The following is a 26,663-nucleotide window of genomic DNA, read 5'->3' on the forward strand; positions in this document are numbered from 1 at the left end:
GAGATGGAAGACCCCCTGGAGGAGGGCACAGCAGCCCACTCCAGTATTCTTGGCTGGAGAATCCTACCAACAGAGGAACCGGCGGGCTACAGTCCTTGGGGCTGCAAAGAGTCGGACACGACTCAGGGACTAAACAATAAAGACAACATGGCTAAACCCGGAGACCTGCATCTGCCCAACCCTGGAATTTCGAGGTAAACAAATTACATGCATATCAGCCTTTGCTCACTTCACCAGAGAAACAAAATCTGAAGCCATGGGCTGTTAATCGATGTTATCGACTCCATGGCAACCCTCCAGGTTGCAAACCAAAAGACAAGAACAAGCAGAAGAAGAACATGCGAAGTGTAAAAGCCCAGTGCTTTCCTACCCTATCAGACGTCAATGCCCGAAGAGCTTACTATTTATCGACGTTACCTTTCGGCAGTTTTGTTTTTTTTTTCTAACGAGTCTTTACAGTATTTCTGTCTGTATTAGCAGCTGTAAAGGCATGATAAATGCCAAATCAACGACAGCATATCTTAGCACGCTGCTCTGTTGTCACGTGGGGCAGGGGAAGAGTGACACGGACACACAAAAAGAGGATTTCGTGAAAGACTGTTCCCATAGGGAGGACATGTTCTTTGCCACATTGTCCCACGTCAATAAGCCATGCTAGGCTGGATAAGTCATCATGCTTTTAAGTCTCTCTCTCTGATGGTTACTTCCCTGCTTGCTTTCTAATCTGCTTGATTCAGCTCTCCCCAGAGATTATAGGAAGGAAAGAATGACTTCTAGCCCTAGACTGGACAGCAATACACAGAACCAAAGGAAGCATTGCAGAGACGCCCACCCAAAAGAGAATGAGCTTCCGAGAGCAGAAGAGCAATTCGTTCAAGCTTGGTTCTCTCTGAAACCAACTACGTGGTCTCACCTTAGTGACCGGTGGTGCAGGTCAGCTCAGACCCCGTGTCCTGCGCGTCTTACAGGAGCGCGGAGGCTGGCGCTTGGGGGTTCTTTCCGCTCCGCTCCTCCAAGCTCTCTCTGCAGCCATCGGCACCCACCGCCATGGAGATGAGAAAGCCCACCAGGGAATCTGGCTCTCCTTCGCCTTTCCGGATGCATTCAGCAGACACAAAGGCCGCTGAGTTCTCCGCTCGCCTCCAGTGAATCAACACTTTCTTTCCCTCGTTCCCATGCCTACCCGTAGTACACAGTCTTGCCAATGGTGACTTCCAGAAAGCAAGAGTCCAGGAGAAATAGCCTCCCTTCCTGCCCATCGATATCTTTGTCTTTTAAACTTATTTAACAAGGCTTGCCCCCATTCACAAAACAACCCAAAATTGCCCTTAAACATCTCAAAGTCCCAGAGGAGGGATTTTTTTTTTCTTCTCACTAACAACTCCAGGACTTGAACAACTTCTTCCAAGTGTGTTCTTAAGTGCGGGTGCCCTAGATTGTCGCTGTAAGGATTTTTCTGTGCAAACACACACCCTGTCTCACTGTGAAATCGTACACACAAGGCAAAGAGAATTTCATTTGGGTTCCAAGGACGTGTGCCCCAGAAGACCACTGACAACCTCAGTAATGGTTTCCAGGACAGCATTTAGATTGTTTTTCTGAGAATCCAGTTTTATTTCCTGGCTTGTCTCTTTGTTCTCAGTATGGGATATGAGAGAATAAGTCTTACTCAGTGTCCATTTTTTCACCTATTGGAAGTCTTACAATTTGGAATGAACTAGTCATGAAAATGTGGCCATTTCCAAGAAATTGAGTGGATGCTAGTACCAATTAGTAAGATGATGGAAGTAGGAGAAGGAATTTTGAAGTGGGGACTCTGCAGCTGAGGTTTTATCGTGGTAATTGGACACACTGGCAACCAAATGAGGTCAGGTAGACAACGCACATGCGTTCTTCTCTAATTTCAGGAGAGGTGTAGGATTGGAAGTTACGGGTACATTTACAGCATTTACAACTAGGAACATGGATGAGACCACACAAGGAGTGAGGGCAGTTAGAAAAGAGAAAGCTTCCAGTGACTGAGGTCTGGGACGAGTCAATTTCAAGTTGGGAAGATGAGGATGAGCCAACAGAAGAGACTGAAAAGGAGAATTTCTTGCAGTAGGAAAAAAACCTGTGAAATGTGGTATGAGGAGAAGACAATAATACAAGAGAAAGGATTGATCCTGTGTGCCGGAGGCTAGTGAGAAGTCAAGACGAGGACTAAGAGCTGACTGTGGGACGTTTCTCTGAGATGTCCGGTAGCTCTGATGAAAGATGTCTCAGTAGAGTTTGGGAAAAAATGCCTAACTAGATCAGGAATGAGAGGAAGTAGAGGTTACATGCATCTGCTTTGTGAGGAGCTCTGCTGTCAAATGGAGTAGAAAACGGGGTGGTGGGCTGGGAAGGAAGGTGGGGCTTAGGAGGGGCTTATTTTTCCGGGAGTTTTCTTATTCTAACAGGAGAGACGGACAGTTTACTGTATAAGATGCTGTCAGCTTAGTAATTTTTGATTAAGTAAATGCCCTCCAATGACTCTCGTGCATCATTTTTACTAAAAAATAAGCACTTCTTGGGACGTCCCTGGCCATCCAGGGTTAAGGCTTCACCTCCCAGTGCAGGGCGTGTGGGATCCATCCCTGGCTGGGAACTAAGATCCTTCATGCCTCCCAGACAAGAAAACAAAATATAAAACAGAAGCAATGTTGTAACAAATTCAATAACGACTTTTAACAAAAATGATCCACAGCAAAAAAATATTAAAAAAAAAATATTTCTTTTCAGAGTCTTAAAGAAGATGTCTTAAACACAAGAGAATGAAAAGACCTACAAAGAATAAACCCAAAACAACTAAGAAAATGGTAATAGGATCATACAGAGAGGTAACTACTTTAAATGCAAATGGATTGTGGGTGCTAAGTCGGTTCAGACGTGTCTGATTCTGTGCGACCCCATGGACTGTAGCCTACCAGGCTCCTCTGTCAATGGAATTTTCCAGGCAAGAATACTGGAGTGGGTTGCCACGCCCTCCTCCAGGGGATCTTCCCGACCCAGGGATCGAACCTGCTTCCCTTCCGTCTCCTGCACTGACAGGCAAGTTCTTAAATGCACCAAACAAAAGACGCAGACTAACTGGGTGGATGAGAATGCGCGTGTACGCACTTCCACTTGCCGCATCAGTCTGCTTAAGCCCCCAGACTGCCATGCCGCCCAGCCTGTGAGATTGTGCTTTCCCAGCCCGTGACTGCACTCAGCCCCCAGCAGTGGAAGCAGCACGTCCTAACCCCCAGACCACCTAGAAATTCCCCCAAAGTGACCACAGTTACAATTGGTTGTCATTCAGGTGCTTAGTCGGGTCCAACTATTTGCGACCCCATGGACTGTAGCCCGACAGCCTCCTCTGCCCATGGGTTTCTCCAGGCAAGAATACTGGAGTGGGTTGCCATGCCCTCCTCCAGGGGATCTTCCTGACCTAGGGATCGAACGTGTGTCTCCTGCACTGGCAGATTCTTTACCACCAAGGCATCAGGGAAGTCCTATTTGCTCTCACGGTTTCATTATAGAATCAAGAGGAAAGAATGAAATCCTATTACTGGGCCAATAACGGTCTCTGCTTTAGGCAAGTTTCATCACCGACCACATGTGGGTGAAAAGTGAGTGATCAAGTTTTAAAACATCTTTTTTGTCCTACAGTATGCAAAATACTTTGCTTAATTCCATCTTAAATAAAACATCATTTATATCATTGTATACAACCATATAAACCACAGAAAATATAAAACCTTTTAACACCTTCTCAGTAAAAATTAGTTAAAATAGCTCTAACATTCATCTACAAATTAATCACAGTCTAATCCTGGTGGCTCAGTGGTAAAGAATCCAAGAATCCTCCTGCCAATGCAGGAGACGTGAGTTTAAACCCTCGGTCAGGATGATCCCTTGGAGGAGGAAACGGCAACCCACTCCAGTACTCTTGCCTGGGAAATCCCATGGACAGAGGAGCCTGGCAGGCTACAGTCCATGGGGTCACAAAAGACTTGGACACAACTTAGCAACTAAACAACAACAACAAAACAAATGTAGACACTAAGTAACGGGCAGAATTATTTAACACCATTTTCCATACCTAAGGGAAAATTCTACATTGTTTGGCATAGCTTCAGTTCCTGCTGAAACCATGGCTTTGGACAGACCCAGACAAACTTCACAGGAGTCACTTTTGCTGGCTGGAGGGCTTCCTGCTGTTCTAACAGTCCTGCGGGTGAAGGAGGAGACAGAGGAAGCGTCTGAACCTCTCACTGCTAAACAGGGCATTCTTCTCCAGCCACTCAGGGAAGTCTCGTCCATTACCTACATCCTTAGCTTATTTACAACTCATGGACTTATTTTCCTTTCCCTGGCCACACCGTACCAAAGTGGAGTAGATAATGGTAATAGATTTCAACATCTGGACTCAGAGATCAATCCGTGGTCAATGGATTAGCAGGGACTTCATCTCAAATCAGTGATCATTGTCCCATTTAAAAACTTAATGAAATTTTCATTTGTTTCTATGCATATTTTGATTTCTTGATTTCTTCTGTGGTTTGTTGGAGGGAGAGGGTGGGATGATTTGAGAGAATGGCATTGAAACATGTATAATATCATATATGAAATGAATCGCTAGTCCAAAAAAAAAAAAAACTTAATGAGGCGCCATACAAAATTCTACTTGGATTTTTTTCCCCCTGAACTGGAATGAATCACTTCTCCTGCTGGTTGTTGTACCATCTACCAAACACACACATTCCTAGGCAAAGACCCTGTAGGAATGGCCGCAGTGGCTGTCAGGTACTGTCAGGAGAGTTGTTATTTTGGTTTAGTTTCTCTGTTGTGTCCAACTCCTTTGCAAACCCATGGACTATACAGCCTACCAGGCTCCTCTGTCCATGGGATTTCCCAGGCGAGAAGACTGGAGTGGGTTGCTGTTTCTTTCTCCAGGGGATCTTCCCTACCTAGGGATTGAACTCACATCACCTGCACTGGCAGGCAGATTCATCACCACTGAGCCACCTGCGAGAGGTCATCTTAAACCCTCAGAAGCCTGTGAGCCCACCTTACAGCTGCCCCTTGAGGTGGCCCTCGGTCTCTGTGGGGACATTGCCATTGACAAGGACCAAAGTGCCCGGCTCACGCCCTCTTCCTCTTTTGTGATGACTCACCTCTCTCAATGAGGACATCCTTCCTTCAACTCAGATAAACATGTGTCTCCCGTGGCTCTTATAGGAGGTTCCTGTCCCATTCTACTCCAGATAGCCAGTTCTTTCGACAAAAATGGTAAGAATCTCACACTTACTTCTTACCTTCCAAGTCAGATTTCACTTCCTTCAGGGAAAACCCCCCAAAGCCTCCTAGGATCCTGATATGCAGACTGATGATTTAACCTGTCAGGTTTCAAAGTGAAGAGGGTTGGGACCAATGACAAAATGATGAGTCACCAAGAGAGCAGGTGTCAACCAAGGCTGCTGGGATGTCCAGCTTGTTCATGAGCAGTTGTGTGCAGGCAAATTGTAATGATAGGTTCTCCACGGGGAATAGAAAGACTGGTCGTAGAATTCACCAATTTCTTTTTTTTTAATTTTTTACTGTAACACAATTGATTTACAATGTTGTATTCATTTTAGGTGCATGGCAAAGTGAGTCAGATAGGTGTATCTTTCTTTTTCTCTGTTCTTTTCTCCTATAGATTGCATTGGGAACCTACACTGCATAACGAGTAGATATATATACTGTATAATATGCCATACAGTTATCTACTTTATGTATGGCACTGTGTGTATGTCAATACCAGTCTCCTCATTCATTTCCCCCACGTCTTTCACCTTTGCAAACCATAAGTTTGTTTTTCACTTTGTTGTTCAGTCACTGAGTTGTGTTCGACTCTTTGTGACCCTGTGGACTGCAGTACGATAGGCTTCCCTGTCCTTCACTATCTCCTAGAGTTTGCTTAAACTCATGTCCATTGAGTTGGTGAGGCCATCCAGCCATCTCATCCTCTGTCGTCCCTGTCTCCTCCTGCCCCCAATCCCTCCCAGCATCAGAGTCTTTTCCAAAGAGTCAACTCTTCGCATGAGGTGGCCAAAGTATTGGAGTTTCAGCTTCAACATCAGTCCTTCCAAAGAACAAACAGGACTGATCTCCTTTAGAATGGCCTGGTTGGATCTCCTTGCATCCCAAGGGACTCTCAAGAGTCTTCTCCAACACCACAGTTCAAAAGCATCAATTCTTCCTCGCTCAGCTTTCTTTATAGTCCAACTCTTACGTCCATACATGACCACAGGAAAAACCATAGCTTTGACTTGATGGACCTTTGTTAGCAAAGTGACATCTCTGCTTTCCAACGTGCTGTCTAGGTTTGTCATAGTTTTTTTTTCAAGGAGCTTTTTCAGTTCAGTTCAGTCGATCAGACATGTCCGACTCTTTGCAACCCAATGAAGCTTTCTATATATTTCTAAATCGGTGACTCTATTTTAGTTTTGTACAGAGTTTGCCTAGCTCTGTGGTGTAGACTGTGACCCTGACTGACGCCCAGTTGCTGATGGGATGTGTCAGAGAGCGGGGAGGTAAGAGGGTGTACCTCTTACCCAGTGCTCCTGGGCACTGACAAGGGTCTGCTTCATCAGAGCCCTGGGTCACAAGCTGTGTCTTAGGCTTTGTTCAAGGTCCTAGGTGCTCGTCTCTAAGCTTCTCTTTTAAAATCTGATGTATCTTAAATCACAGTTGCTGCTGCTAAATCACTTCAGTCGTGTCCGACTCTGTGCGACCCCATGGACGGCAGCCCACCAGTCTCCTCTGTCCCTGGGATTCTTCAGGAAAGAACACTGGAGTGGGTTGCCATTTCCTTCTCCAATACATGAAAGTGAAAAGTGAAAGTGAAGTCGCTCAGTCGTGTCCGACCCTCAGCGACCCTATGGACTGCAGCCTTCCAGACTCCTCCATCCATAGGATTTTCCAGGCAAGAGTACTGGAGTTGGGTGCCATCGCCTTCTCCGAAATCACAGTTACTGAGATGTTATTTGTAAAGTCCAGAGTCTGCTCAGATTCCACTCAAAATTCCACTTTGAAGATCCAATTTCATCAAAATTCAACTTCACAACTCCTGGGAATGAGGATAGGGAGGCAGAGAAAGACAAAGTCCCAGAAAAAGCCACGAGCTTCTAATATTTGGGTCAGAATAAAAAAAAAGTTAGCCTTCAGTGTCTGTACTGGAAATAGAATTGGGCAAAGCTGATATATATTAAATTATATATGTATCACTAAGCAATGATTAGATACCACTAAGTCTTAATCAGAGTCGTCATTTTCTTTAATGGAATGAAAACCTGGATTTTAAAAGGCTGGCTTGTTAAGAGGGGGAGTACAAAAAGTGATTTAAAGTTTTAATTGCTTTGTTCTGAAGTCAGTCAGAGAAGGAGAAATACCATCTGATATCCCTTAGATCGAGAATCTAAAAGTAAATGATACAAATAGACTGATTTATAAAAAAGAGTCATAGACTTAGAGAAGAAATGTATGATTGCAGGGGGCAAAGAATAAGGGTAGGAGGAAGGGATAGTTAGGGAATTTGGGATGGGCAGGTACACAGGACTCTACTTAAAATGGATAACCAACAAGGACCTATTGTACAGCACAGGGAACTCTGCTCCGTGTTCTGCAGCAGCCTGGATGGGAGGGGAGTTTGGGGGAGAAGGGAAAAATGTATCTGTATGGCTGAGTCCCTTCACTGCTCACCTGAAACTGTCACAACATTGTTAATCAGCTATACTCCAATATAAAATAAAAAAATTTTTTTTCAGAAGAAAAACAGGCAAATTTTACTTTCCACCAAAAAAAAAAAAAAAAAAGTTTTAAATGTTTCCCTGTAATTCAGTAAACCTTTATGAAGTCCTTATCATGAATTAAGAAAACTCTATAAATATTTAACTTAAAATTCTGCAAATGAATACACTTCTTTTCATGTGGTTCCTTCCTCACTCTCGGGTAGACAGCTGCCTTCTTTAAAGCTGTGGGTGTGCTTGGGACCATTCTTTATGGAATCCACACTGCAGTAGTTACTTATGAGTCACTCCTTCCCAAGGGTGTAATTTACACCCTTCTTCTGTTCATCCTGAAGGCAACTGGTGGAAACAAAGTCTCTTAACACAGAATAGGAGTTAGCAGAGAGAGTCAAAGTGTTTATTTGGCTTGATGGCTGGCTCTAGGATGCAGAGAAGTATGAGACAGAGCTGGAGTAGTGAACTGCATCTGGCAAGTCAGGTCCAAGAATTTCAATTATTCTCAGCCAGGATGCTAGAGCTTTGATCAGGGGAGTAAGACAATTTGATTAGAATTTAAGAGCATGTGTTCTGGCAGCAATGGTGAGACTGGATTAGCCAGACAACAGATAGGGAGGAAAGTGAGGAAGATACTATTTTCTTGGGCTCCAAAATCACTGTGGACAGTGACTGCAGCCATGAAATTAAAAGACGGTTGCTTCTTGGGAAAAAAGCTATGACAAATCTAGGCAGTATATTAAAAAGCAGAGACGCCAGTTTGCAGATCAAGATTCACATAGTCAAAGCTATGGGTTTTCCAGTAGTCACATATGGATTTGAGAGTTGGACCACAAAGAAGACTAAGCAATGAAGAACTGATTTTTCAAACATGGTGCTGGAGAAGACTCCTGAGAGTCCCTTGGACTGCAAGGAGATCAAACCAGTCCATCCTAAAGGAAATCAACACTGAATATTTATTGGAAGGACTGATGCTGAAGCTGAAGCTCCAGTACTTTGGCCACCTGATATGAAGAGCCAGCTCATTAGAAAAGACCCTGATGCTGGGAAAGATTGAAGGCAGGAGGACAAGAAGGTGACAGAGGATGAGATGGTTGGATGGCATCACCAACTCAATGGACATGAGTTTGAGAAAACTCTGAGAGATAGAAGAGGACAGGCAAGCCTGGCGTGATGCAGTCCATGGGGTCACAAAGAGTCATATACAACTTAGCAACAGAACAACAACCACAGCAAGGGGAAGAAGCAGAGGGAACAGACTCAAGAGGGACTTGGGGATCTGAATCCCCAAGAAGCAGAAGTTTTTCAGGGAGGGAGAGAGAAAAGAAAGAGGAATTGCTCAGAGAAGGGAGGGGTTGGGGGAGAGTCAAGGAAGATCTCAAAGGAAAGGTGGGTATGGTTGCAGTCAGGTCTGCAGGGTGGATGGCAAGAAGCTGGTGACTTTATTTCCTGGTTCCATAAGGGGGTGGACAGTGGGTACAGAAGGCAGGATCTGAGATTTAAAGAGGATGGAAAATACGCTGAAACCATCAGCGTAGGGAAGTTAGAAACTATGCTATTGCGGGGCTGTGTTGAGGGTTCATCCTTGGGAATGTTCCATGGGGTATCTGACATGTTTTCATGTGGTAGCCTTTGTTAGGAAGCTACAGAACCTGCTGTAAAAACACATCATATTTAGAAAAAGTTGCTTCTCTAGTGGTTCAGAAGGTAAAGAATCTGCCTGCAAAGTTGCATCAGTATATCTAATTCACTGTTTTTCTTTTATTGTGAGAAAGCTGAATTGGAAAATTGCATTGATAAAAGAAAAGTAATGTATAACCATCCTGACTGATACAACAAATTAACAAATACAACAAATTAAAAAAACAAACCATCTGGTTGAAAATGTGCATTTAGAAACGCTGTTTGACACTCTCCTGTTCGGGAGCCCCCTCCCCTGTAACGACCTGTGTCTCTAGTTCTCAGTGAAATTCACCAAGAAAAACCAATGCTTTGGGATTAAAGAATTTTAACAAGGTAACTTATTCCATCCTGGGTTTCCAGATTGACCACTAAATGGACTTTATGACAAAAACAGTGAACTTCCCACAAACGCTTGTTCCGAAAACATTTGTTAGGCAGCGCCACCGCACCCCCCACCCCAGCTGCCCCCGCCCTCAAACAAGCCCCTGACATCAGCGATGGGAATGGGAGCGAACAGGCAATTCGACGCGTCCTGGTGTGGAACTCCGAAATTTAGTCGGGGAACAAACCCCAGTGAGGTCATGTCTCGCTCAGGATTAAATGGCTAACTCCAATTCTGTGATCATATTAAGAAAAATGCACGTTAAAATGCCCAGGAATTTTTCCTTTGTTTGATTCAGAATTAAACTTGCACACACGTCATGTCTGCAAAAGGAGCATTTCCCCATGTCAGATGCTTTCTCTGACTCTCATAGGATGCGAAAGAAAATAAAGAGCACGCTACCTTCTTCAGCTGGCTGGGTCGTGTACCTTACCACACCTCTGGAGTGGTATAGACAAATGTAGATTTGTGTATACTCCAAAAAGGCAAGTCAGCAAAGCAGAAATAGAGATACAGACGTAGAAAACAAATATATGGATACCAAGAGGAAAAGAGGGGAATTGGGAGACTGACATATATACACTATTGATCACATCTGTGGTTTTTCCAGTCATCATGGGCAGATATGAGAGTTGGACAATAAAGAAGGCTGAGTGCAGAAGAATCGATGCTTTTACATTGTGCTGGAGAAGACGCTCGGTGGTCGTTTGGACAGCAAGGAGATCAAACCAGTCAATCCTAAAGGAAATCAACCCTGAATACTCATTGGAAGGACTATTGCTGAGACGCCAATACTTTGGCCAGCTGATGTGAAGAGCTGACTCCTTGGGAAAAGATCCTGATGCTGGGGAAGATTGAAGGCAGGAGAAGAAGGAGGCGGCAGAAGATGAGCTGGTTAGACAGCATCACTGACTCAATGGGCATGAATTTGAGCAAACCCTGGGAGATAGTGAAGGACAAGGAAACCTGTATGCTGCAGTCCATGGGGTCACAAAGAGTCAGACACGACTTAGTGACTGAACAACACAAACAACCACATAAAATACATAACTGACGAGAACACACCACACAGCACCAGGGGCTCTACTTAATGCACTGTAGTGACCGAGCTGGGAAGAAGTCCAAAAGGGAGGGGATACACGGATATGGATGGCTGATTCATGTCGCTGGGCAGTAGAAACTAACACAGCATTGTAAATCCACTGTAGTCCAATAAAAATTACTTAAAAAGGCAAGTTTATATCAAAAAACCTTAACCAAGTTGCTCGCTATTAACTGCTCAGTCTGCACAGGTCATTGAAAGCCCTGAGGTTAAACACAGCCCTGCCTCCCCAACCCCAAATTATCCCAGGTCTGAGAGACATATTTTTCAGTAGAGCAAGTAAACATCAACTGATTTATGAAGACAATTGCCTTTATTCTCCATATGACATAATGCTTAATTGTTAGGTATCCATGCTTGTCTGACGGCTAACACAATCTGGAAAACTAGCCAGTTACCCAGTTTATAAATCTTTGCTCCAAATGTTCTGTGCTGTCACATGAGATTATTTCCTTTGGAAATGTGAGCCATTATTTTGATTAATAGGGGCTTCCCTGGTGGCTCAACTGGTAAAGAATCCGCCTGCAATGCAGGAGACCCAGGTTTGATTCCTGGGTCGGGAAGATCCCCTGGAGAAGGGAAAGGCAACCCACTCCAGGATTCTGGCCTGGAGAATTCCTTGAACCAAATAGTCCATGGGGTTGCAAAGAGTGGGATGTGACTGAGTAACTCTTATGTATTGCATATATGAGTGCTGTGCTGTGCTCGGTCACTTCAGTCATGTCAGCTCTTTGCGACCCCATGGACTGTAGCCTACCAGGCTCCTCTGTTCATGGGATTCTCCAGGCAAGAATACCGGAGTGGGTTGCCACTTCCTACCCCAGGAGTTCTTCCCGACCCAGGGATCAAGCCCACGCTTCTTCTGGCTCCTGCACTGGCAGCTGGATTCTTTACCACTAGCACCACCCGGGAAACCCACGGCAGGTATGCCACATACGTATGAGTACTAAACCTTTGGTAGCAACTTCACAGAAATTGCTTCCATGCTTAAGCAACCCATAAGATAGCAATTTTTAAATAAAACAACCATATCGATAGACTTTCCCAAAGAATAGACGACTCTCACTATGAATCAAAGTTAACAGAAGGATTAGAACTGAAGCCTTCTAAAAATTCAAAGATCATGTACTTCTCAGTTAATAAAGGCAAAATAGACCACCTCAAAGAAATAGTAAACTTAAACTCAAATACTAAACTTAAACTTCATCACAGGTGAAGTCATTTCACAAAGAAATTGCTTCCATGCTCAAGCAACCCATAAGATAGCAATTTTTAAATAAAACAACCATATCGATAGACTTTCCCAAAGAATAGACGACTCTCACTATGAATCAAAGTTAACAGAAGGATTAGAACTGAAGCCTTCTAAAAATTCAAAGATCATGTACTTCTCAGTTAATAAAGGCAAAACAGACCACCTCAAAGAAATAGTAAACTTAAACTCAAATACTAAACTTAAACTTCATCACAGGTGAAGTCATTTCACAAAGAAATTGCTTCCATGCTCAAGCAACCCATAAGATAGCAATTTTTAAATAAAACAACCATATCAATAGACTTTCCCAAAGAATAGACGACTCTCACTATGAATCAAAGTTAACAGAAGGATTAGAACTGAAGCCTTCTAAAAATTCAAAGATCATGTACTTCTCAGTTAATAAAGGCAAAATAGACCACCTCAAAGAAATAGTAAACTTAAACTCAAATACTAAACTTAAACTTCATCACAGGTGAAGTCATTTCACAAAGAAATTGCTTCCATGCTTAAGCAACCCATAAGATAGCAATTTTTAAATAAAACAACCATATCGATAGACTTTCCCAAAGAATAGACGACTCTCACTATGAATCAAAGTTAACAGAAGGATTAGAACTGAAGCCTTCTAAAAATTCAAAGATCATGTACTTCTCAGTTAATAAAGGCAAAATAGACCACCTCAAAGAAATAGTAAACTTAAACTCAAATACTAAACTTAAACTTCATCACAGGTGAAGTCATTTCACAAAGAAATTGCTTCCATGCTTAAGCAACCCATAAGATAGCAATTTTTAAATAAAACAACCATATCGATAGACTTTCCCAAAGAATAGACGACTCTCACTATGAATCAAAGTTAACAGAAGGATTAGAACTGAAGCCTTCTAAAAATTCAAAGATCATGTACTTCTCAGTTAATAAAGGCAAAATAGACCACCTCAAAGAAATAGTAAACTTAAACTCAAATACTAAACTTAAACTTCATCACAGGTGAAGTCATTGCACAAAGAAAATGACCCCCATTCGGATTGTGTGCAGGAAGCACATGGAGCGATAGCTTTACTGCAACGACCTGGAAGGAGAACTCTGAGAAATGCTGAATTATCACCCATCTGAACCAGGTCACAGGAGTCTTGACCCAGTTTGAACCAGTTCCAACAGTCCGTCCGGTTTTTAAAATTACTGGCACTCCACTGAATGTCCAGTGGCCCTAAGTGATTATCTAATCTTGGGCAGGGCTCATCCTGTCATTTAAAGGTTTGGCTTCCCAGTTGACGCAGCGGTAAAGTAATCTACCTGCCAATGCAGGAGACACAGGTTCGGTCCCTGGGTGGGGAAGATCCCCTGGAGAAGGAAATGGCAACCCACTCCAGTGTGCTTGCCTGGAGAATGTGGGCTACAGTCCACAGGGTTGCAAAGAATCAGACATGACTTAGCAACCAAACAACATATAGAAATAATAAAATATTGTAGAAATGAGATGAGAACAAGCAGGGGCTGTCATTCAGTTTGCTTTAGCAAGCTAGTCTCTGACCATCACTCATGTTTGGCAGAGACTCAAACGGAGGCAGAAGAGTGGGAAAGAATTACAGCTTAAAACAAACAAACAAAAAATGGTTTCAGGTATGGTCTGATCCAGGGCTGTGGGCTTGAGAAGCTGAGATCAGGTTAACTGGAATGAGGTGTCTTCTGCAATAAGCAGTCCTCTGGTTGGTTCTAAGTTAGAAGTACGGGAAAAACTTGGGGATGTTGCAAGTCAATGACCAGTTCTTGACCATTGTGGATCCACTGCTACAAAAATGTATTTTTCAGGGGTGTTTGCTACAGAACTCAGTGGTCAGAGGTGTTGTGTTGTATAAGATATTGGCCTTCGTTTGTATACTCAACCTCTCAAAACAATCATTACAACCTGGTTGTGGGAAATGTGGGAAAACCACTTTACAGACATGTGTTTCATGAAACTGTAGCTTCCATAACAACACTTAAAGCTGCTATTGTTGCCATGAAAAATAAGGACCAAACAACAGGGTTGGCCAAATATTTGAGCCTGTTTTTCCCGGCAGATACTCTGTGAAGGTTACTTCTATATTCAGTTTGATCCTACCCCAAGAAGCCTTAAGTAAATGCAAATGTTACTATTGTTATTTTATTTTATTTTATTTAGGCTAGGAAGTCTGGAAAATATAGAGGGAGCTTCAGAATGCAGGGCAGCTGTCTGGGGCCCACGAGAAAAGTTATGGAAGAAAATCTGAGTCATGAATTACTGCGTCAAGACCCAAATCCCAATTTTCTTCATGTTTACAGGATAAGTACTTCAGAGAACACTTCATGCCTTCCACCTTTCCTTAATCCATGGTTAAATGTTCCTTTTATTTTCCCCTTTCTATGTTGCCTTTCCTTTCCTCTTTGTGAAATGTATTTTTCCATGTTGTTTATGGACAGTATTAAAGTTACCTACTTCAGTTCAGTCATTCAGTCGTGTCCGACTCTTTGCAACCCCATGAATCGCAGCACACCAGGCCTCCCTGTCCATCACCAACTCCTGCAGTTCAAACTCACGTCCATCAAGTCAGTGATGCCATCCAGCCATCTCATCCTCTGTTGTCCCCTTCTCCTCATGCCCCAATCCCTCCCAGCATCAGTGTCTTTTCCAATGAGTCAACTCTTCCCATGAGGTGGCCAAGTACTGGAGTTTCAGCTTTAGTATCATTCCTTCCAATGAACACCCAGGACTGATCTCCTTTAGGATGGACTGGTTGGATCTCCTTGCAGTCCCAGGGACTCTCAAGAGTCTTCTCCAACACCACAGTTCAAAAGCACCAATTCTTAAGTGCTCAGCTCTCTTCACAGTCCAACACTCACATCCACACATGACCACTGGAAAAACCATAGCCTTGACTAGACAGACCTTTGTTGGCAAAGTAATGTCTCTGCTTTTCAATATGCTATCTAGGTTGGTCATAACTTTCCTTCCAAGGAGTAAGCGTCTTTTAATTTCATGGCTGCAGTCACCATCTGCAGTGATTTTGGAGCCCAGAAAAATAAAGTCTGACACTGTTTCCACTGTTTCCCCATCTATCTTCCATGAAGTGATGGGACCAGATGCCATGATCTTCGTTTTCTGAATGTTGAGCTTTAAGCCAACTTTTTCACTCTCCTCTTTCACTTTCATCAAGAGGCTTTTTAGTTCCTCTTCACTTTCTGCCATAAGGGTGGTGTCATCTGCGTATCTGAGATTATTGGTATTTCTCCCGGTAATCTTGATTCCAGCTTGTGCTTCTTCCAGTCCAGCATTTCTCATGATGTACTAGTGATGATTGATCGAATGCCAATAGTCAGGATGAACCTTCAGAGTGATGAGTCAGAACTTTAAGCAGGAAAACAAATGCTTCCCCCTCATAGCAGCTTACCATTCCATGTTGGCCAACATCAACTAAAAGCCTAACAGTAGAAAGAATCTAGAAAAAGAAAGTAAAACCACTCTTCATTTTGTTGTGCTTCTCTTCTCTTTTCTGGGGCTTCCCTGTTGGCTCAGTGGTAAAGAACCTGCCTGCCGATGCAGGAGACGCAGGGTCAATCCCTGGGTCAAGAAGATCCCCTGGAGAAGGAAATGGCAACCCACTCCAGTATTCTTACCTGGGAAATCCCATAGACAGAGGAGCCTGGCAGGCTACAGTCCAGGAGATCACAAAGAGTCAGACACGACTGAGCAACTAAACAGCAGCTCTTTTCTGAGGCAAGTCTGGAGCCTCTCATTTGTTTCTGTCATTGTCTTTTATGGACTGAAGTGTGACCTCCCAGAAAGATATTCTGAAGTTCTAGCCTCTGGTACCTGTCAGTAACAGCACCTGATTTGGAAACAGTCTTCACAGATGTAACCGAGTGAAGATGAGGTCATCAGAGTCGGCCCTCAGCTGGTGTGAAAGTTGTCCTTCAAAGGAGGACCACACGCAGAGCGACGAAGCCTGGGAAGCCCGTGAAGATGCAGACAGAGACGTGGCCACAAATCAAGAAACGCCCGGGGCTACCGGAAGCTGGACGCGGGAAGGGAGGGGCTTCCTGTGAGGCTTTGGAAGGAGGGTCGCGTTGACTTCAGACTTCCGGCTTGGGAGCTGTGAGACAATAGGTTTCTGTTTTGTTAAGCCAGCCAGCTAATGGTGGGCGTTGCGGGAAGCTGATCAACATCCATACTGGGATCTGAAAGCGTCTCCTGTGTCCTTTAGGACTTTCTCCATCTACCTCTTCCTCTCTGAGGAATCTGCTACTACCTTTCAATCTTGGCAAATTGTTAGATGAGTAAATTCAGTGATTTCAAACCAGCTGCTTGACGTAAATCAACGTGGTTTTTTTTTTGTTTTTCTCCAGAAATGCCATTCTGGACATTAAACTTACTCTTAGGTTGTAACATATCACATTATCAAGAAGTGACAGAAATCTTTAAAAGTTGCTCTTCAGTTTTACATGGTACCTACAGATCACTAGATATCTTTTTCCTAGGGGTAAATCTGCTTTTATAGTTTTATCACATAAATCTGATTATTCAGGCTAAAGGGAGCAAGAACATATTTGGAAGATGTGGTTTAAGTTATTTTGTTCCCATATGGAAACTGAGATTCATAAGACAATAAAAAACTAACAAAATATATATGTATATATGTATATGTATATATATATATATATATATATATATATATATATATATCCCTCTACAGTTTATGCAAATGTGCTCTTAAATAGATACTTTCAAAGTTTTCATTTGTAACGCAGACCACATTTTAGACCTTCTGGTCTAAAAAAACACCTGATTTTCTGGTCCATAAATGAGGTTCTGCTTACACAGGATAAATAACCGCCCCTCCCCCCCTCACTCGCTCTAAGTTAAGCTCCCCCGACCCTGCCCAGGTCATCATAATACCTGATTGTATAGTTGATGTAACAGAGAGTCTCAAAATAAATGTATTATAGGAGAGGATAAAATAAAGGAAAGGTCACTCTTCATGGAGTAGGGGGTCAGAGTGATTCTGAGCCACCAGGGAAGCCCTTTGTTATCAAGGAATAAATCCTGAATATTCATTGGAAGGACTGATTTTGACGCTGAAACTCCAATACTTTGGCCACCTGCTGTGAAGAACTGATTCATTTGAAAAGACCCTGATGCTGGGAAGGATTGAAGGCGGGAGGAGATTGAGCCACTGAACTGAACCAAAATCCTATTATATATAATTCCTAGTTAGTCAGCGTTAAGTCTTTCGGTCATGTATGACTCTTCTCGACCCCATGGACTATAGCCTGCCAGGCTGCCCTGTCCATGGGATTCTTCAGGCAAGAATACTGCAGTGGGTAGCCATTTCCTCCTCCAAGGGATCTTCCCAACCTAGGATCGAACCCAAGTCTCCATTGTGGCAGACAGATTCTGTATCATCTGAGCCTCCAGGGAAGCCCAATAAGCCTAACTTTTTATTCTTTGCCCCAAAGAAGTAAATGCCGTTCCTTGGCCCCCTCCCACCCCATTTATTGGGTTCTAGGTGGTCAGTATGAGACAGGCTGAGACCTGGGACCTGGAAGCCTTTGCTGCAGCGCCTGGGCATGAACACACATCTCCCGGAGCAACAGATAGAAAGAAACTATAAAGGGCTACAAATGATCCAGTGCAGGCAGATTTGGGGCAAATTATGAACAAGTTACAAAAAAGACTGAATAAAAACCAGCTGCCACTTCTGAGGTGTTGGAAGCAAAGCAGGGTACTACACGTGATTCCTACACACAGCACCAGGAAGGAGGTGGGCTAACCACCAAAGCCACCCTTCCACTTGACCCACCAGTCTGCCCCCATTAAGGCCCCACAGAGATGGAGCAAGGTCACCTTACCCACCCGATCCTGCTGCAGCATAACCCTTCTGTAAAGCCTCCCTGGAATTCCTCTTCTTAATTCCTACTGATTAAAGAGTTGAATAGGTCAATAACAAGTAGGCTACTTGCAAATTTATGATTTATAAGACATGATGCCAGTCCATAGGAAGTTAGTAAGCAGTTTCGAAGACAAGAGGTAACAAACAGGAAATAATCACTTAAGTTGTATTTTTATTTCAGTTATGTTTCCACAGTCAACTGAGTGGGAAACTGTCATGGAGGATGGTGGGTAAGCAGAAGAGGAGATGGAAACCAGCATGAATTCGAAAGGAGCTCCTTGTTGGTTTATTTCAGTTGGAAAGGTATCCTGTAAAAGGTGGATGTAAGTTGCTTCAATCGTGTCCGACCCTTTTGCGATCGCAAACCAGGCTCCTCTGTCCATGGGATTTCCCAGGCAAGAACCCCGGAGTGGGTTGTCATTTCCTCATCCAGGGGATCTTCCCGACTCAGGGATGGAATCCATGTCTCCTGCATTGGCAGATGGATTCTGTACCACTGAGCAACAAGGGAAAAGAGGACTTGGTTCTAACTTTGAGACATCTGTTCAAATAAGAGGGAGGGGGCTTACATACTCCAGATGGGAGGAAATAGCACCGCATTTTTGTCAAGTGAGAAAGAGAAATGATGGCAGCGAGGTCCAAGACATGAATTTGGATCCCAAATGGCAAAACTTTTACTTGCCTGGCTAAGGACTTAAAGTCTTTTTTCAGTAGCCATAAACCTGCTAAACAGCATTTCTGAAAGGTTTTGGTTACATTTCTGGCCATCGAGGCAAATGAAATGGAGGACATGTCCATTTTTCAGATTCTCTCTTTGACAAACTCAGCAAAATTGCATGGTACTTTATACATTCCTGGTCACTTAAGTAGAGAAACTGCAGATCATTGAAGAGAGACTAAAGAATTTGATCATTCCCAGTGACAACTATGGGCTTTTAAGTATCTTTAACAGATGAATATGCTAAATGAACCCAATGAATTAAACTCAGCGTGTAAGGAAGACTCTGTGCGTCTAAATGAGGTCCATAATCCAGCCCAGAAAAGAAGAGTACCTGGGAAAATAAATTCCAAAGGTTTCCACTGGCCTCAATTACCCACGTGCTGTGTCAATCTTACCCAGCCAGACTGTAACAAAGATGACCTGTTTTCTACTAGCTGGAGGTTTGTGAGAAAGCACAGAGTGTTTTGCGGTAAACTTTCCCCCTTATCTTAGAGCTTTCAAGCCTGCAGCATTTTCTTTCAAGGGGAAAACAAAAAACCCAGAACAATTACCCCCATTCAATTATAAAATCGCCATCATCAGCCTTTTTGCCACTGACCCTTAGGACAGAAGCAGAATCAGCAGGATCTGCCTGGATCCAGTCGCCCTGTTTTACCAGCACAAATACTTTGGCAGATAAGTGTGTGATTAAATTCAAGGTGGAGCCTAAAAAAATAAATGCTTGAGCACATGACGGAACAGCTTTCCTGCTGTGCAAAGAGGCAGCTGAGACCGGACCGAAGTGGCCCCTTCCAGTCCCGGTCAGAGCTCTTAGCTTAAAGCTTCCCCAGGATGTCAGCACCAGACCTTGGATGATGGAGACAGTTACTGCCAAGGTTAGAGAGTGCTAAGAATACACACTCTGCCTTTATCTTGAGTGTGATATAACTAGAGATTCTAAACAGAGTTAGTCAGAGCCGTGTGTTCTCTGTAAATATTGAAGTAACTAGCTTTTAATGTTTTATCTACATACAGATTTGGTAAACAGAGATGTGGGTAACCTTCGGGGAAAATGTTACACTTGGTGGCAAGCCTAGTTTGCAGCTCAATATTTTCCCTTCTTCCTAGTGAAGTTAGTTTATGTATCAGTGGCCCCTCTGGTTACAAACCACCGCATAATGGAAACCCTGTAGGTTTACACCTCAGTAACATAAAGTGTGTGTGGTTTTTTTTTTCCTCACGGTCTCCTCCCAGTCAAAAATCCCAGCTTTAGGAGCTCTGGGAGCAAACAAACAAAGACCCATGGCTTTAGGTGGTTGTTTCTCTTCCAACTTCGAGCCCATTTTTTTGGGAGGGGGGTCGGGGGGAGGCAAGAATACTGGAGTAGGTTGCCATTCCCTTCTCCAGGAGATCTTCCTGACCCAGGGACTGAAGCCATCTGAGCCACCAGGGAAAGCTAAATCATCTGCCTGCAAGGTGGGAGACCTGGGTTCAATCCCCGGGTCGGGAAGATCCCCTGGAGAAGGAAATGGCAACCCACTCCAGTACTCTTGCCTGGAGAATCCCATGGACAGAGGAGCCTGGTGCATGGGGTCGACAAAGAGTCAGACAGGACTGAGTGATTTCACGTTCACTTTCTCTTCCAACTTCAGGAATCTGGGCATAGGGAGAGTTCAGTGAAAGCAGGCATAAGGTCTCATTGCTGGCGGCTAAAATTCATGTACAAATTATGCAAGGTTCATAGTTCCATCTAGACACAAATATTTAGGTGGCCAAATGATATGGCTTAAATACCCAAATCCTGTTACAGAACCCTTCTGAGGTCTTCAACAAGTGTTCTCTACTATTGCAGGTCCATGAAGAGGACAGAGGACTCAGTTGTTCTGCCTGTTCATACCTCTACAAATATATATATATATCTACAGAAGAGCAACTTTCATACTTTTTGGTAGACACAAGGCTATCATTTTTCATCACTGAGTTTTCAAATTGAATTTGTAGTTTATTTTAAACTGAAGACTTTAGGGACTTCCCTGGTAGTTCAGTGGCTAAGACTCCACACTCCCAGTGCAGGGAGCCTGGGTTTGATCCCTGGTCAGGGAGCTAGATCCCATAGGCAGCAACTAAGAGGTCAAGGGCTGCAGCTAAAAATCCTGCCTGCTGCAACTAAGGCCTAGTGCAGCCAAATAAATAAATGTTTTAAAAAATGGTGTAGGATAGTGATTCAGCGAACATGTATATATGTGTGTTTATGCATATATATACATACATGATTCATAATGATTCATATACGATTCCGCAAATATTAATAGATATGTATATGTATCTAGGTATACATATATGATTCAGCAAACATGCGTGCTTATTCACTCAGGCATATCTGATTCTTTGCGACCCCGTGGACTGTAGCCCAACAGGCTCCTCTGTCCATGGGGATTCTCCAGGCAAGAATGCTGGAGTGGGTTGCCATTTCCTCCTCCAGAAGATTGTCCAGATCAAATCTGGGTCTCCTATGTTGCAGACAGATTCTTTACCATCTGAGCTACCAGGGATTCAGCAAATATATATATATATATATATATATATATATATGTATATGTATATGTATTCAGCAAATACTTGTTAAAAAAACTGAAGACTTTTACTGAACCATATTAAGATCTATACATTTTAAATAATTCAAGAACATGGACCTAAAATTGGCCATTGAGCAAAGGTACAATGACAGGCCTGGCAGAATCCCATGAACAGACAACCAATAAAATGTTGGTGACAAAGACAGGGATCACGCCTCCTCCCTGAGCTTTTACTAAAGCCCCAAGTAGGAAAAAAAAGAAAAAAAGCACTTGACTTCATTTGATTTCTTTTCATAGCAGCCACTAATAACTTCGAATACCGCCACAAAGGACCATCCAGTTTATTCATAAATTAGAAGTGGTCCTGTCTTTCACGTTTAGAAATAATGCAGCATCCAGCAGAGGCTGTCACTTTGCTTCTGTTCTCACAGAGGACCAAATTCACTAGATGAGTCACTCACAGAATTAACCTTTTTAATGAAATCCAGTCCCCTGAGAATGTCAGCATTTCTAAAGTGCCAGTCCGCCACGTATTTGCTGTCTCATGTTCATTCCCCCCAGACTCATAAGGGCTTCCCTGGTGGCTGAGACGGTAAAGAATCTGCCTGCAATGCGGGAGACCTGGGTTCCATCCCTGGGTCAGGAAGATCCCCTGGAGGAGAGAATGGCAACCCACTCCAGTATTCTTGCCTGGAGAATCCCACGGACAGAGGAGCCTGGTGGTCTGCAGTCCATGAGATCCCAAAGAGTCGGACACGACTGAGTGACTAACACACTCACAGACACACACTCTTAAGAGCTGTGTATCTCAGCCATCACTGACCAATTTAAAGAGAAACACAAGTCTGGCGGTGGTGAAGTGCCTTGGCCCACATATTCTGCTGGTTCCCAAACCTGACTGTGGGTGTGAATCACCTGCAGGCTTTGTTAGATGCACTGGGCTCCCTCCCCAGAGCCGATGGGGACTGGCTGGGACCTCGGATGCTCTGCTGCAGAGCTTGCTCCTGGACACATGTCTCCTCCAGCAACAGAATACAAGAAACTGCTCGGAACTAAAATCAACAGTGTGCATGGGCAGTGGGGGCAAAGTCTGGACTGCAGGGACACAAAGAGACCAAAACCCCCAACTGGCCCCTCTGAAGATCCAGGCGCAAAACCTTGAGTGTCTCCTGCACACAGCACCACTTCAGAGGCTGGGCCAAACACCTAAACCACCCTGACTTGACCCCTGGACACACTCCTACCCATCACCTCAAATAAGGAACCGGCCCACCTTGGGGAGCGAGCAGACAAGGGCATCTATTGCTTGTTCTCACTCCCTCCTGCCACAGGAGGGACCCCAATAAAACCCCACCTGAGCTTCCTGTCCAGCCTCAACTTCTATTGATTCAGGAGGCCAAGAACCCTGGCTGCTGACAGACTCGGAAGAGCTGAGATGGAGCCTGAGAGTTTGCATCTTTTACAAGTTCTATTTTACTGATGCTTTTGAACTGTGATGCCAAAGAAGACTCTTGAGAGTCCCTTGGACTGCAAGGAGATCCAATCAGTCCATCCTAAAGGAAATCAGTCCTGGATATTCACTGGAAGGACTGAGGCTGAAGCCGAAGCTCCAATAATATGGCCACGTGATGCAAAGAGCTGACTCATTGGAAAAGACCCTGATGCTGGGAAAGATTTAAGGTGGGTGGAGAAGGGGATGACAGAGAATGAGATGGTCGGATGGCATCACTGACTCAATATACATGAGTCTGAGCAAACTCCGGGAGATGTGGAGGACAGGGAAGCCTGGCGTGCTGCAGTCTATGGGTTCACAAAGAGTCAGCTACTGAAAAACAACAAACAAGAAGTTCTCACCTGATCTGAACTCTGTTAGAGCCAGTCCACACTTTGAGAACCTCAAACGTAAGTCACAAAAGGCATCAGGGGCAGAACCTGGATTAAAACCGAGGTCTGTCTGATTCTATGGTACAAATTGCCCACTGAGAAGGTAGCTGTCATCCTCTGAAGACTTCTCTCTTGCAGAGATCGAGGACAAGGAGGAGGAGACATGTGGTATTCGAGAGAGACGTGGATATGGAAGTGACACCCTGGGATGTGGGTTGCCTTGTCTGCCTTGTATCACTTGACCGACCTGATCCTTAATGTTTCCACCGATATCCTTAAGAATTCTATGAGTAATGTTACTCAGCCATAAAAAGGAAGGCACGTGAGCCAGTTCTAATGACGCAGATGAACCTAGAGTGTATTATACAGAGCGAAGTAAGTCAAAAAGAGAAAAACAAATTTCTTATATCAAAGCATACATATGAAATCTAGGAAGATGGCACCAATGAATCTATCTACAGGGCAGCAATGGAGTTGCAGATACAGAGAAGACACTTGTGGACACAGTAGGGGAAGGAGAGGGTGGACAAGTGAGAGGAGCGTGGAAGCATAGACAGTAATATATGTAAAAGAGACGGCTGGTGGGGGTTGTTGCGGTATAGCAGAGGGAGCTCAAATAGGTGTTCTCTGACCACCAAGATGTGTGGGAGGGAGGTTCAAGAGGGAGGGGACATGTGTATCCCTCTGGCTGACTCATGCTGATGTATGGCAGAAGCCAACACAATATTGTAAAGCATTTATCCTCCAATTAAAACTAAAATTTTTTTAAATGTCAAAAAAAAAAAAAAAAAGAATTCTGCTACTTTATTCTCACTGATCTCACAGAGTTGTTTTGAAGATAAAACGTGATTATTGTTGTAATAGATTTGTCTAAACTTTGACGTGCTACCACAGATCTTTTTGTTATTTTCGTTAGGGATCAAATCAGGAAAAGAGTAAAAACAAACAAAACAAGAAAAACAAAAAGAGGCGACTGAAGGATCTGGTCTTTAGTTTAAAAGCTGAGAGTACGTAAAAGGAAATACCACGCACGACAAAGAGGTTTATTGGAACCCTTAGCAGCTCAGGGTCTTTAAGACGAGTGCACTGAAGGTCCTGAGGATTGGGCAGCTGCCAAACGTGTCCAACGGTGGATTTCTTTTCAGCTTAAAATATGAACATCCTATTTCTTCAAGAGACATTCTTGTGATGAGTGCCAGAAAATGATTAATTATTGGAGGTGCTAGTGGTAAAGAACCTGCCTGCCAATGCCAGAGACATAAGAGACCTGGGTCGGGAAGATCCCCTGGAGGAGGGCATGGCAGCCCACTCCAGTGTTCTTGCCTGGAGAGCCCCATGGACAGAGGAGCCTGGCGGGATACCCTTCATGGGGTCACAAAGAGTTGGTTGGACACAACTGCAGCGACTTAGCACAGGACAAGCTATTTTCCAGTAGCATAGCACATTTTCAAGTAATTAGTTTTGAATAGTAAAAATGTAATGCTAACAGCTGTCTTTAAAATATATATGTATTTTTTCATTCAGGGACTACTGAAAATATTTTACTCTTAAAAACACAATTCCATTACACTGATCCTTGTCTCTATGAGCTGCTCTTCTTCAAAATATAAATTTGACTTCATCTGTAATAAATGAAATACAGGATTTGCTATGCAGTGAGTAGTTAACACAGGTGACTTCATATAACTGTTATTCTTAATTATTGCATTTGCTAAAAATTTTGTTTGGGTATTTCTGTAACATACTGTGGAAAAATCCCAAACATTTTGGCCAATGCAATAATTTTAATGCAAGAGTGAAAACTAAAGGCAGCTTCTACTTTTTCCATGAAAACTCCCATTGGAAATATTTGCATACCATGAGCAGTAACTTCTAACTATTGAGGTTAATATTCACTGGCAGAAAAAGAAAGGGGTCTATTTTATACTGAATAATTAGAGACTTCAAGCTGTAAACTAAAAAATCTGTCAAGGCCCACTGGGGTCTACATTTATTTATGCTTTTTTCCCTCAAACAAATGACCTGTTTGGTATTAGTTCAATATTTGGTATTAAAGCCTGCAGATTTCCATTTGTCATTAGGAACATAAAGAACGACTGTATTTTTCCCCATCAATGAAATATTACTTTCCTTAGATTGGATATTATACTTGCTCAGTGGAGTGAAATCCTTGTTGATTTATGGTGCTAAAATTCTTTTTGTGTTTATTAACTTTTGATGAAAATGACAAATCCATGTGCCGGTGAGGCTGGGGTTCTGCCCGTTAAATAGAGTACAGATATCTTCTTTTCTGTTTCTGATTTGCCGTTTTTCTATCCTTTGAATGTCTTTGATAGAGAAAGTACAATTTAATGCTTGGCGTGCAAAAGAGAATTCTTCAAAGAAGCCAATAAACAGAGAGCAGAGAACAGGGTCTGGGGGCAGCGTTTGAGTCCGTTGTCTCAGTGCCTGCACATTTCTCAGGCTTTCACTTGGAGTTGCGTGCAAAGGTTTCTCGAATGTTGGGTGAACCATCCAAATTACGTGTTAATATTATTCAGAGTTCCTAGTAAGCACACAGATATGAATTTATGGGGAAAGGGCTGATGCTAAAGCTGAAACTCCAGTCCTTTGGCCACCTCATGCGAAGAGTTGACTCGTTGGAAAAGACTCTGATGCTGGGAGGGATTGGGGGCAGGAGGAGAAGGGGACGACAGAGGATGAGATGGCTGGATGGCTTCACTGACTCGATGGACGTGAGTCTGAGTGAACTCCAGGAGTTGGTGATGGACAGGGAGGCCTGGCGTGCTGCGATTCATGGGGTCGCAAAGAGTCGGACACGACTGAGCGACTGAACTGAACTGAACTGAATGGGGTTCATTAGAGCACATGGATTAGTGGTTAAACACATCCTATAGAGAAAGAAAGCCTGCCTGGTCCAAAGTCAGCTATTCCATTTACTACTAATAGCTGTGTGACCTTGGGGACATTTCATGGCTTCTCTGAGCCCCTGTTTTCTTCTCTGTAAAAATGAGCTTTCTCATGGGGGTAGAAGAATGAATGCTTGTAAAACCTTTAGAACAATGCACACACGTAGTTAACACCCTGTGTTTTTATTGTTAAATAAAAATCAGTGAGTAAAGTGAATTAACTCTTTTAGCTTAACTGTAGAAGCTATCACAGCATTGTAAAGGAACTATACTCCAAGAAAATTTTTGAGTCATATATATACCAATATTAGTACATATAAAACAGATAATCAACAAGGATTTACTGTATAGCAAAGGAGGTCTACTCAGCATTCTCTAATAACCTTTAGGAAAAGAACCCAAAGATGAATAGATATATGTGAGTGAACCAAATTCTGTGCACCTACAGCAAACACAACATTGTCATCAAG

At 43.3% G+C, this 26,663-nt stretch overlaps 1 protein-coding gene across 7 annotated transcripts in view; it reads right to left on the minus strand.

The window, feature by feature from the left end:
- KCNJ16 (potassium inwardly rectifying channel subfamily J member 16) overlaps window positions 1-26,663 on the minus strand; it is an 86,857-nt gene that overhangs the window by 26,593 nt on the left and 33,601 nt on the right. Inside the window, exon 2 of one of the 7 annotated variants that reach the window (XM_024980394.2) lies at window positions 16,064-16,327. The exons of 4 other annotated variants lie outside the window; for them this stretch is intronic. The gene's annotated coding sequence lies outside the window, so the exon portion shown is untranslated. 2 more of the 7 variants (XM_024980397.2, XM_005221344.5) reach the window with 2 other exon arrangements.

Source organism: Bos taurus, chromosome 19 (genome assembly GCF_002263795.3).
Source record: "Bos taurus isolate L1 Dominette 01449 registration number 42190680 breed Hereford chromosome 19, ARS-UCD2.0, whole genome shotgun sequence".
NCBI classification, from domain to species: Eukaryota; Metazoa; Chordata; class Mammalia; order Artiodactyla; family Bovidae; genus Bos; species Bos taurus.